The sequence below is a fragment of the Oncorhynchus nerka genome, linkage group LG23 (assembly GCF_034236695.1).
Source record: "Oncorhynchus nerka isolate Pitt River linkage group LG23, Oner_Uvic_2.0, whole genome shotgun sequence".
Lineage (NCBI taxonomy): Eukaryota > Metazoa > Chordata > Actinopteri > Salmoniformes > Salmonidae > Oncorhynchus > Oncorhynchus nerka.
In genome coordinates this window covers 26866371-26879325 of record NC_088418.1, presented here as the reverse complement: position 1 = coordinate 26879325, position 12955 = coordinate 26866371, and the positions used below count along the sequence as shown (strand labels likewise).

The 12955-nt window shown below is 43.0% G+C and overlaps 1 protein-coding gene across 1 annotated transcript in view; it reads right to left on the bottom strand.

Moving 5' to 3' along the window:
• The window catches only part of zgc:56095 (Ferritin, lower subunit-like), a 31361-nt gene extending 31064 nt beyond the window's left edge, over positions 1-297 (bottom strand). The window contains exon 1 of the mRNA XM_029629518.2: positions 195-297. The gene's annotated coding sequence lies outside the window, so the exon portion shown is untranslated. The remainder of the gene's footprint in view (positions 1-194) is intronic.
• Positions 298-12955: the final 12658 nt, after the last annotated feature.

Below are 12955 nucleotides of genomic sequence, written 5' to 3'. Positions count from 1 at the left end.
TAGTTCTCTGATAAGGCACATTTGAGATAGTCATTAGCTACATAACTAGGTTGTTGGTGTTACCCAAATCAATATTAGCTAACGTTCGCTAGCCACTGCAAACGATTTTAAAAATGTCTCACACAAATACTTGTAAACCTCCAGCTAATTGCATTGACATATCGAATACTGAGGTACCAGAATGTTCTACTTACGTTCTCCCTTTGTTTCTAATCACTAGAAACGTTAGTTTATTTGAAAAACTGCACTATCTTGCAGAGACTTTCAACGTTGACCCGTCAACAACATTAAATAAGTACTTCCGGGTCACGGAACGTCAGAAATGGTCATTAACCTGTATTTATTAATGATGTATGAAAAATGCATGTCTAAACATTAACAATGATTCATATGTGTTCATATTTAGGTGACATACAATCTGGGTTTTAAAACATGTTTGGAGGTCAAATCACTGTATATCAGTGGAGGCTGCTGAAGGCAGGACTGCTCATAATATAAACTGGAACGTTCTAGACATTATTATGAGCCGTCCTCCCCTCAGCAGCCTCCACTACTGTGTATGTATTACATATTGTCTTATAGAGAAAAAACTATTATTTGTGCCAACGTAAAAGTGGGGTAAGGAGTACTCAATAGGGTCTGTAGAATCTATATATTTTGTACATTTCATAGGGCTCTGAGTGTTGCTGGACTTTTACTCTGCCCATTACATTGTCCTTAATGCAAATCACTGTATATGCATTACATATTGGCTTATAGAGAAAAAACTAGTATTTGTGCCAATGTAAAAGTTGGCTGGAGAGTACTCAATAGGGTCTGTATAGTCTTTGTATGGTGTCATTTCATGGGGCTCTGAAAAATACAGAGTGTTGCTGGCCTTTTACAGTGGTCAAACAGCTTAATTGAAATGGGGTGCCTGGACACTACAATGCCTTCTGAAAGTATTCATACCCCTTGACTTATTTCACGTTTTGTTGTGTTACAGCCTGAATTCGAAATGGATTCAATATTTTTTTCTCACCCATCTACACACACTAACCCATCATGAAAAAGTGGAAACATGTTTATATGCATTTTTGTACATTTTTTGAAAATTAAATACTAAGATATCCAATTTACATAAGTATTCACACTCCAAAGTCAATACTTTGTGGAAGCACCTTTGGCGGCGATTACAGATGAGTCTTTTGGGATCTCTAAGAGCTTTGCACACCTGGATTGTACAATATTTCCCCATTTAAAAGAAAATCTTCAAGCTCTGTCAAGTTGTTTGTTGATCATTGCTAGACAGCCGTTTTCAAGTCTTGCCATATATTTTCAAGCCGATTTAAGTCTAAACTTTAACTGGGCCATCCAGGAACATTCAAAGTAAGCAACTCCAGTGTATATTTGGCCTTGTGTTTTAGGTTGTTGCCCTGCTGAAAGGTGAATTTATCTCTTAGTGTCTCTTGGAAAGCAGACTGAACCAGGTTTTCCTCTAGGACTTTGCCTGTGCTTATAGGTGTATTCTGTTTCTTTTTATCCCCCAAAAAACTCCCTAGCCAATGACAAGCATACCCAAAACATGATGCAGCCACCACCATGCTTGAAAATATGAAGTGTGGTACTCAGTGATGTGTTGTGTTGGATTTGCCCCAAACATAACGCTTTATATTCAGGACAAAAAGTTAATTTCCTTTCCACATTTCTTGCAGTATTACTTAAGTGCCTTGTTCCAAACATGATAGATGTTTTGACATTTTTTATTCAGTACAGGCTTCCTTCTTTTCACTCTGTCATTTAGGTTAGTATTGTAGAGTAACTAAAATGTTGTTGATCCATCCTCAGTTTTCTCACATCACAACCTTTTAAACTCTAGCAGTTTTAAAACCACCATTGGCCTCATGGTGAAATCCCTGAGCAGTTTCCTTCCTCTACTGCAACTGAGTTAGGAAGGACGCCTGTATCTTTGTAGTGACTGGGTGTATTGATACACCATTCAACGTGTAATTAATAACTTCACCATGCTCAAAGGTACAGTATATTCAGCGTCTGCTTTTCTTTTTTTTTCACATCTACCAATCAGTGCCCTTCTTTGTGAGGCATTGAAAAACCTCCCTGGTCTATGTGGTTGAATCTGTGCTTGAAATGCACTATTGATTGAGTACTTTAGCAGAGACGGATACATTTTTCTCTCTACAGTCCAATGTGTGTAGGGTACAGAGATGGGGTAGTCATTCAAAAATCATGTTAACTACTACTATTGAACACAGAATGAGTCCATGCAACTTTTTATGCAATTTGTTAAGCACATTATTTAGGCTTGCCATAACAAAGGGGTTGAAAATGTATTGATTCAAGACATTTCAGCTTTCATTTTGTATTAATTTCTTTTAAAAATTTAGAAACAAAACTACACTTTGACATTATGGGGTATTGTGTGTAGATTCGTGGGACAGAATCTCAATTTAATCTATTTTTAAATGTAGGCTGTAACTGTCACAACCTGATCTGTACCACCTGTCTTTGTGATTGTCTCCACCACCTTCCAGGTGTCGCCCATCTTCCCCATTATCCCCTGTGCATTTGTACCTATGTTCTCTGTTTGTCTGTTGCCAGTTCGTTTTGTTTCGTCAAGTCCAGTGGTTTTCCTTCTGCGCCTGTCTCTCGATGTTTCCTAGTTTTCCCGGTGTTGACCAGTCTGCTGTCCTGTACCTTTGCCCCACCTTTCTGGATTACTGACCTTTGCCTGCCCTGAGCCTGTCTGCCGTCCTGTACCTTTGCCCCACCTATCTGGATTACTGACCTCTGCCTGCACTTGACCTGCCTTTTGCCTGCCACTGTTCGATTTAATAAACTGTTGTTACTTCGTTGTCTGCAGTGGTGGATTAGCCCCAGCCTACTTCCAGGGTGCAGCTGCCATGTTACCTGGGATACGCCAACTTCTATCGCCGCTTTACCCAGGCGGAAGTGGAGGGGTTGTGGTCAGACAGCTATTGGACAGCTATTGAGTAGGTGGTTACTTTCTCCACAATAGAAGCACATATTTTCATGTAACTTCTGATGTCTCTCGGCAGGTGTGAGAGTTGGGCTGCCGAGTTGCATGGGTTCGGGGCTATTGGACCGTGGTGGACGAGAGAAGGCCGTGGAAAACTTGCAGGCTATGGGCGACTGTGTAGGTCTGCTGTCCACCAGTAGGTTGCCAATGGATATGGACATCCGGATGTATTGGTTTAGGTCTCTTAAATCGGGAGTTACAGACAGAACCATTTTAAGACCCCTCCGGTAGACTGTAAGGAGAGCTGGTTCACTCCATCCACTGCCCGGCAGCCATGGTGCGGAACTCAAGGGCATACTCAGTGGTGGAGCGAGGGCCCTGTCGCAGCTCAAATAACAGGTCCCCGTTGTGATGACCTGAAACTGAATGGTTGAACACCTCCTTGAAGAGGGCGTGGAAACGCGATTCAGAGGACAGATCAGAACTTTGAGCGGCCCACAGGGCTGTGACCCAATCCAGAGCTTTGCCTGTGAGTAGGGAGATGACGAAGTCCACCCTGTGTTTGTCAGAGTTGAAGTCATCGGGGTGATGGTCTATGTACAGGTTACACTGCATGAGAAATCCTTGACATTTCCCTGGGGAGCCGTCGTATTTATTAGGCATGGATATTGGGGGAGATGCTGTGGCACCTGATGTCGGTGAAGCAGCAATGGAATGGCGAAGGAGGTCGCAGAGTTCATCGATTCGTTCCTCCTGTCGGGCTAGACGTAGGTGCTCTTCCGCTGAATCCATCTGTCGTTTTTGGTGAGGTGTTCTGTAATGAACACAATGGGAGACAGAGAACTGGTTTCAAGTGCAGGGCGCAGCAGGTGTTTATTGTAAGGACCACAGGAGGAGGCAGGTTGCTGGGTCCAGAGTCAGGCAGAAGTACAACAGTACAAGCAGGGAAAAGGCTAGTAACGTAGTCCCGGAGATCAGGCAATAGGATGATAACAGGGAATCCGAAGTACAGACAGGGAATAGGCAAAAGGCGTCGTTAGTGAGGCAGGCAACAACTATCAAACATGGGAGTAGATTACGGGGAAAACAGGGCTCCGAAGAGAAGTGTGTCACAAAACAAACAATACCTCACAGAGAAGGGGTGCACTGAACCTAACTAAATAGTGTGGGATGATGACATACAGGTGATTGGAATTAAGGTGATTGGGATCTGGGGAGTGAGCTGGAAAGTGAGCTGCGTTCAGGGGATCTACGTGTTTGGGAGTGTGAGTTGGAAGCAGGCGTTACGTTGTGCATTTCATAACTATAACAATCCAATGTTTATATCCCAGGACAAATTAGCTAGCTAGCTAAATTGCCATAATTGTTTAATGCTTTTCGACCTGTCCCCAAATTAATATAGTTGGTCCAGAGTTTGTTTTGATATTTCAACCTGCGTGTCCTGATCGCGTCTGGTGTGGGAGGACAAAATCAACACACGCACCCTTGTGGGGCCCCAGCGTTGAGGGTCAGATGGAGATGTTGTTTCCTACCTTCACCACTTGGGGGCGGCCCGTCAGGAAGTCCAGGACCCAGTTGCACAGGGCGGGGTTGAGACCCAGGGTCTCCAGCTTGATGATGAGCTTGAAAGTTACTATGGTGTTGAATGCTGAGCTGTAGTCAATGAACAGCATTCTTACATAGGTATTATTTTTGTCCAGATGGGATATGGCAGTGTGCAGTGTGATGGCGATTGTGTCGTCTGTGGATCTGTTGGGGCGGTACTGTGTGTAGATTGATGAGGAATAACCACTTAATCCATTTTATAACAAGGCTGTAACGTAACAAAATGTGGAAAAAGGGAAGGGCTCTGAATACTTTCCGAATGCACTGTATATTTGTACAGTCTATTACAGTGTAATGTATTGCAGTGGGGACAATGTCGAGGGTGGAGTGAAAAGCCAGCAGCAGGCCGTGCAACACAGTCTCCCTCTAAAACGAATCATATTTGGTTAGTAGAGACCCTACTGAGTATTTCCCACCTAACTTTAGCGGAGACAGGTAGAATAGCTTTCTCTCTACAAGCCAATATGTATCCCATGCAAATCAAATCAAACTTTATTTGTCACATGCGCCGAAAACAACAAGTGTAGACCTTACTGTGAAATGCTTACTTACAAGCCCTTAACCAACAGTGCAGTTCAAGAAGAGTTAATAAAATATTTATTTATTATTTTACCCCTTTTTTCTCCCCAATTTTGTGGTATCCAATTGGTAGTAGTTACAGTCTTGTCTCATCGCTGCAACTCCCGTATGGGCTCGGGAGAGGTCGAAGGTCGAGAGCCATGCGTCCTCCAAAACATAACCCAACCAAGCCGCACTGCTTCTTGACACTGGGGACCCATGCCAAATATTTTCAGTCTCCTGAGGGGGAAAAGGTTTTGTCTTGCCCTCTTCACGACTGTCTTGGTGTGTTTGGACCATGATAGTTTGTTGGTGATGTGGACACCAAGGAACTCTCAACCTACTCCACTACAGCCCCGTTGATGTTAATGGGGGCATGTTCGGCCCGCCTTTTCCTGTAGTCCCGAATCAGCTCCTTTGTCTTGCTCACATTGGGGGAGTGGTTGTTGTCCTGGCACCACACTGCCAGTTCTCTGAACTCCTCTCTATAGGCTGTCTCATCATTGTTGGTGATCAGGCCCTACCACTGTTGTGTCGTCATCAAACTTAATGAAGGTGTTGGAGTTGTGTTTGGCCACGCAGTCGTGAGTGAACTTGGAGTACAGGAGGGGACTAAGTACACACCCCTGAGGGGCCCCAGTGTTGAGGATCAGCTTGACAGCCATGTTGTTGTCTACGCTTACCACCTGGGGGTGGCCCTTCAAGAAGTCCAGGATCCAGTTGCAGAGGGAGGTGTTTAGTCCCAGGGTCCTTAGCTGTGGTAAAGGGAAGTGTGTATTGGGGGCTATGGAGGGGGTGGAGTGAAAAGCCAGCAGCATGCTGTGCACACAATCCCCCTCCAAAACTGCACACATTTGGTTTGTAGAAACCCTACTGAGTATTTCCCACCTCACTTTAGCAGAGTCAGCTAGTATGTTGTTCTCTCTACATTCCAATATGTATCTTATGTACAGTGTATAACTTATTGCATTGGGGTCTATAGGGGGGGGGGGTGTAGAATGAAGTGTTGCTGGATATGTAAGAAACAGTCCCCCTCAAAAACGAATCAAATTTGGTTAGTAGTAACCCTACTGAGTATTTCCCACCCCACTTTAGCCGAGACGGGTAGTAAGGTTTTCACTCTACAGTGCTATATTTGTACCGTATAGTGTCCAGGTGCAACCTATTTGACTACAGTAAAAGTCCAGCGATACTTGCTATGACCTAGCTTTTTGTTTGAACTCACCTGTTTTGTATTCTAGGGACTCTCGTGAGTAGACTGGACCCTAGTTTTATGGACACACAATCGTTTTTCCTGTACAGTGCAATTTGTTTGTGCAATACAACAAAAATACAGTCAGACTTTTCCTAAAGTTAACGTTTCAAAATTGCATTTATTGAACAATAGCACCAGTAAATGAACAAGAATCATGCAAATAAAATAACTATGTATAGAATATATATATATTGTATAACAGTATGTAATTGACAATATTGATAATATCGAGAGTCTTATTCTGATGACATGATGATCGATGCTTGACTGCCGTTTTGATCGAATAAAAAAATTACAGATGCAAAGATATCATACCCCCCCACCCTCTCAAAAAATGCTAACCTCCCATTTTTTGGGATTATGATGCTTGTGCGTCTAACTCTCTCACTCATCATTATTCACGATTCATTCAGGATCATGATAGCATCCATGATAGCATCCATGATAGCATCCATGATAGCATCCATGATAGCATCCACATTAATATAGAAGTGTTTAGAAACATGTGACTCCAAAATGACACAATACATTATTCACCATTCATTTCTATTGGGCACAAAATAATCTGAAACACAACCAAAACAAACTGCAAATGCAAGTCACAAGCTTGACGTAGTCATTGTGTGCTACTGTATGAATATCGGACCAAATACTTAACTTTTTACTACTTTAATGCACATATAAGTGAATTTGTCCCAATGCTTTTGGTCCCACAAATACGTTTTCATCCACATCACTTCAGAATGTGTTGCTGTAAACACAAAGGAAAAACAAATGGTCTGTTTCAGTTTCTGAGAGCGAAGCGAAAGGGATAACTGGGCCAAAGATCTGTCTTCTCCAACTCACCAAGCGAGTCGCTTAGTTTCTGTATGGAGGTCAATGAGAGAGTGTCGAATTTTGTCAGCAAATTTTTTTTATGGCTTATTTGCTACGGGAGGTTTATTTGACCTAATATAAGTTTCGCAATGCTTGGAAGTGTACTGATATAAGTAGGACACGTGACGTCCCGGTAACTGTGAGGAAAAAAAAACCTTTATTGCGGAGTTGTCTCGAGATGGCCATGCATATTCATGACAAGAGCCTTGTAGCATAGCGTCTCTCTCATTGAATACTAGGCGGTTGATGTCAACCCCTTTCATTGAATATTCAAAAAGTATCAAAACAATAAGATTAAATTGAAGCTATTATATGAAATATTTGCTATGAAAAGATAGCTCAATGTTGAACAGTCGGCCTTCTCTGCAGACTCTGCCACAAGGAAACATAATCAATAGAACATATTTTCTGCACAGGAGGTTGCTGACACTTTAATTGGGGAGGACAGGCTCGTGGTAATGGCTGGAGCGGAATATGTGGAACGGTATTAAAAACAACAAACACATTGTTTCCAATCCATTTGCTCCGTTCCAGCCATTATTATGAGCCGTCCTCCCCTCAGCAGGCTCCACTGATTTTTCTGGTACTGTCCATCGGTGGCTCTTTTGGAGTCAGGTCCAGGAACGGTTATGTCATAATATGAGGGTTCAGATGGACCTGCAAACTGTATTGTTAGGGGATCTGAAAAACCATGATCAGTCAATTGGAAATATCCTTATACTCTTGGGTAAAGAATTTATTTTAAGGGCAATTTCAGCAGAAATGTTACAAATAGGGAGGTTCAGGACCCTCAAGACATCACAGTAAAATGGAGAGATGTACTGCAAAGGAGAGAGCAAAATGACATTAAACTGGGAAAGATGGGTTAATCTGGACATTGGAAGGTTGGAGTAAAGATCAGAATTAATGGTGGATTGGTGCCGTAGGTGAAAATCCAGCACTTGTAGAAAGAAGAAATTGAGAATATACTGTATGTATAATTATTTAACTACAGGTACCATAGATGTGAGTGAAATAGTTGAGAGTAGCAGTAGAATTATTGTTGTTCGTTTGTTTACTCCAATCGGGGTAGGGGGAAACAGGTATATTATGAAAACAATTAAATGAATAGAACCTACAATCTATCTGCAATAATGAAGCTGATCTAAAATGATAAAAATGAGACAAAAAAATACAAATAATGACTAGCTGTATTCACCAATCCAAAGAGAAAAATAGGCAGGAGCTTGACAGCCTGCCGCTGTGCTCTGTGGACAACGAATCCCATTCTTAGGGTGACGACATAGGTATCTCGTCATTATATCCAAATCAAATGTATTTACAAAGCCCTTCTTACATCAGCTGATATCTCAAAGTGCTGTACAGATACCCAGACTAAAACCCCAAACAGCAAGCAATGCAGGTGTAGAAGCACGGTGGCTAGGAAAAACTCCCTAGAAAGACTAGAACCTAGGAAGAAACATAGAGAGGAACCAGGCTATGAGGGGTGGCCAGTCCTCTTCTGGCTGTGCCGGGTGGAGATTATAACAGAACATGGATAAGATGTTCAATTGTCCATAGATGAACAGCAGGGTCAAATAATAATAATCACAGTGGTTGTCGAGGGTGCAACAGGTCAGCACCTCAGGAGTAAATGTCAGTTGGCTTTTCATAGCCGATCATTCAGAGTATCTCTACCGCTCCTGCTGTCTCTAGAGAGTTGAAAACAGCAAGTCTGGGACAGGTTGCACATCCGGTGAACAGGCCCGGGTTCCATAGCCGCAGGCAGAACAGTTGAAACTGGAGTAGCAGCATGGCCAGGTGGACTGGGGACAGCAAGGAGTCATCATGCCAGGTAGTCCTGAGGCATGGTCCTAGGGCTCAGGTCCTCCGAGAGAGAGAAAGAAAGAAAGAGAGAGAGAAAGAGAGAGAGAGAATTAGAGAGAGCATACTTAAATTCACACAGGACACCGGATAAGACAGGAGAAGTACTCCAGATATAACAGACCCCCCCCCCCACGACACATGAACTACTGCAGCATAAATACTGGAGGCTGAGACAGGAGGGGTCGGGAGAAATCTCTGTTATATCTCAGTGCATAAAACGTGCTCCTCTATCAGTTGCATTTGCTTCGAATACTACACCACCTTCCTCTTTCGCAGCGTGTGTGTGTTTGGGGGGGGGGGGGGTCACTGAAACCTAGTGCCGCTGACTTAAAAGTGAGAAGTGCAACAGTAGGCCTACTAGCCTTCCATCCTCATCCTCCTTTTTCATCATAACCTAGGTGTCCAACATTCCGTATGAAGATGAGACTGTAGCTAGCAATGACGAGAATATGGCAGCGTTTCGCCAAAGTTGAATGGATGCATGCCATGACGTCATGATGTCTTTGAGAACTGTGAGATCCATTCAAGATCCATATTGCCTGGGCTCTTCTTAATACTTCCTTAGCCACCTAGTTGTCGCTCGTTACCAATATGTTCCAGTGGGGGAGGACTGAATTTAAGAGTCATTATGGAGATGGATCTACATAACAGTTGCATTCCCTTCTGCGTACAGTATGTTGCACAATAGTGGTCTCTCTGTTGCCAAGTTGCCATTGTTCACTATTAGTTCGGCCAGAGAGTAAGAGGCTAAGCAAAAAGTTTCACTCTCGCCAAAATCTGTCCAAAAAAAGCCCAATTTCTTTCTATGGGCTTATTTTGGACCTAAGCTTCTCGCCTTCCATCCTGCCTTTGGGACAACGACTCCCATTGTCAGGGCGGAGACATGAGCATCTCATCATTATGAGATTATTCCCAAAGATTGGAAAGCTGCCGCGGTCATCCCCCTCTTCAAAGGCGGTGACACTCGAGACTCAAACTGCTACAGACCTATATGGACCTATAGGGCCGGCAGGGTAGCCTAGTGGTTAGAGCGTTGGATTAGTAACTGGAAGGTAACAAGTTCAAACACCCGAGCTGACAAGGTACAAATCTGTCGTTCTGCCCAGTCAGTTAACCCACTGTTCCTAGGCCGTCATTGAAAATAAGAATTTGTTCTTTACTATCAAATAAAAAATAAAATAAAATGTATTTGTCACATACACATGGTTAGCAGATGTTAATGCGAGTGTAGCGAAATGCTTGTGCTTCTAGTTCCGAAAATGCAGTAATAACCAACAAGTAATCTAACTAACAATTCCAAAACTACTACCTTATACACACAAGTGTAAGGGAATAAAGAATATGTACATAAAGATATATGAATGAGTGATGGTACAGAGCGCAATAGGCAAGATACAGTAGATGGTATCGAGTACAGTATATACATATGAGATGAGTATGTAAACAAAGTGGCATAGTTAAAGTGGCTAGTGATACATGTATTACATAAAGATGCAGTAGATGATATAGAGTACAGTATATATGTATACATATGAGATGAATAATGTATGTAAACATTATATTAGGTAGCATTGTTTAAAGTGGCTAGTGATATATTTTACATAATTTCCCATCAATTCCCATTATTAAAGTGGCTGGAGTTGAGTCAGTGTGTTGGCAGCAGCCACTCAATGTTAGTGGTGGCTGTTTAACAGTCTGATGGCCTTGAGATAGAAGCTGTTTTTCAGTCTCTCGGTCCCAGCTTTGATGCACCTGTACTGATCTCGCCTTCTGGATGATAGCGGGGTGAACAGGCAGTGGCTCGGGTGGTTGTTGTCCTTGATGATCTTTATGGCCTTCCTGTAACATCGGGTGGTGTAGGTGTCCTGGAGGGCAGGTAGTTTTCCCCCGGTGATGCGTTGTGCAGACTTCACTACCCTCTGGAGAGCCTTACGGTTGTGGGCGGAGTAGTTGCCGTACCAGGCGGTGATACAGCCCGCCAGGATGCTCTCGATTGTGCATCTGTAGAAGTTTGTGAGTGCTTTTGGTGACAAGCCGAATTTCTTCAGCCTCCTGAGGTTGAAGAGGCGCTGCTGCGCCTTCTTCACGATGCTGTCTGTGTGGGTGGACCAATTCAGTTTGTCTGTGATGTGTACGCCGAGGAACTTAAAGCTTACTACCCTCTCCACTACTGTTCCATCGATGTGGATAGGGGGGTGTTCCCTCTGCTGTTTCCTGAAGTCCACAATCATCTCCTTAGTTTTGTTGACGTTGAGTGTGAGGTTATTTTCCTGACACCACACTCCGAGGGCCCTCACCTCCTCCCTGTAGGCCGTCTCGTCGTTGTTGGTAATCAAGCCTACCACTGTTGTGTCGTCCACAAACTTGATGATTGAGTTGGAGGCGTGCGTGGCCACGCCTTCGTGGGTGAACAGGGAGTACAGGAGAGGGCTCAGAACGCACCATTGTGGGGCCCCAGTGTTGAGGATCAGCGGGGTGGAGATGTTGTTGCCTACCCTTGCCTAGTTAAATAAAGGTAAAATAAAAAATACCCTACCCTATCTTTCTAAGGTCTTCGAAAGCCTAGTTAACAAACAGATTACCGACCATTTCGAATCCCACCGTACCTTCTCTGCTATGCAATCTGGTTTCAGAGCTGGTCATGGGTGCACCTCAGCCATGCTCAAGGTCCTAAACGACATCATAATCCGCCATCGATAAGAGACATTACTGTGCAGCCTTATTCATCAACCTGGCCAAGGCTTTCGACTCTGTCAATTACAACATTCTTATTGGCAGACTCGACAGCCTTGGTTTCTCAAATGATTGCCTCGCCTGGTTTACCAACTACTTCTCTGATAGAGTTCAGTGTGTCAAATCGGAGGGCCTGTTGTCCGAACCTCTGGCCGTCTCTATGGGTGTGCCACAGGGTTCAATTCTCGGGCCGACTCTCTTTTCTGTATACATCAATGATGTTGCTCTTGCTGCTGGTGATTCTCTGATCCACCTCTACGCAGACGAAACCATTCTGTATACTTCTGGCCCATCTTTGGACACTGTGTTAACCTTTCTAGCGCAGGGGTTCCGCTGAAAAGGCGGAAAATATTTTTTTGAAATATGCAACTTTCACACATTAACAAGTCCAATACAGCAAATGAAAGATAGACATCTTGTTAATCTACCCATCGTATCCGATTTCAAAAATGCTTTACAGCTAAAGCACAACATATGACTATGTTAGATCACCGCCAAGTCGAAAAAACACACAGCCATTTTTCCAGCCAAAGATAGGAGTCACAAAAAGCAGAAATTTAGATAAAATGAATCACTAACCTTTGATGATATTCATCAGATGACACTCATAGGACATCATGTTACACAATACATATATGTTTTGTTCGATAATGTGCATATTTATATCCAAAAATCTCAGTTTACATTGGCGCCTTACGTGCAGTAATGTTTTGATTCCAAAACATCCGGTGATTTTGCAGAAATACTAATAATAAACATTGATAAAAGATACTAGTGTTATTCACAGAATTAAAGATATACTTCTCCTTAATGCAACCGCAGATTTTTTAAAAACTTTTTGGAAAAAGCATAATCTGAAAACGGCGCTCAGAACCCAAAACAGCCAGAGAAATATCCGCCATTTTGGAATCAACAAAGTTAGAAACAACACCATAAATATTCACTTACGTTTGATGATCTGCATCAGAAGGCACTCCCAGGAATCCCAGTTGGACAATAAATGACTGATTTGTTCCATAAAGTTCCATCATTTATGTCCAAATAGCCACTTGTTGTTAGCGTGTTCAGCCCAGTAATCCATCTTC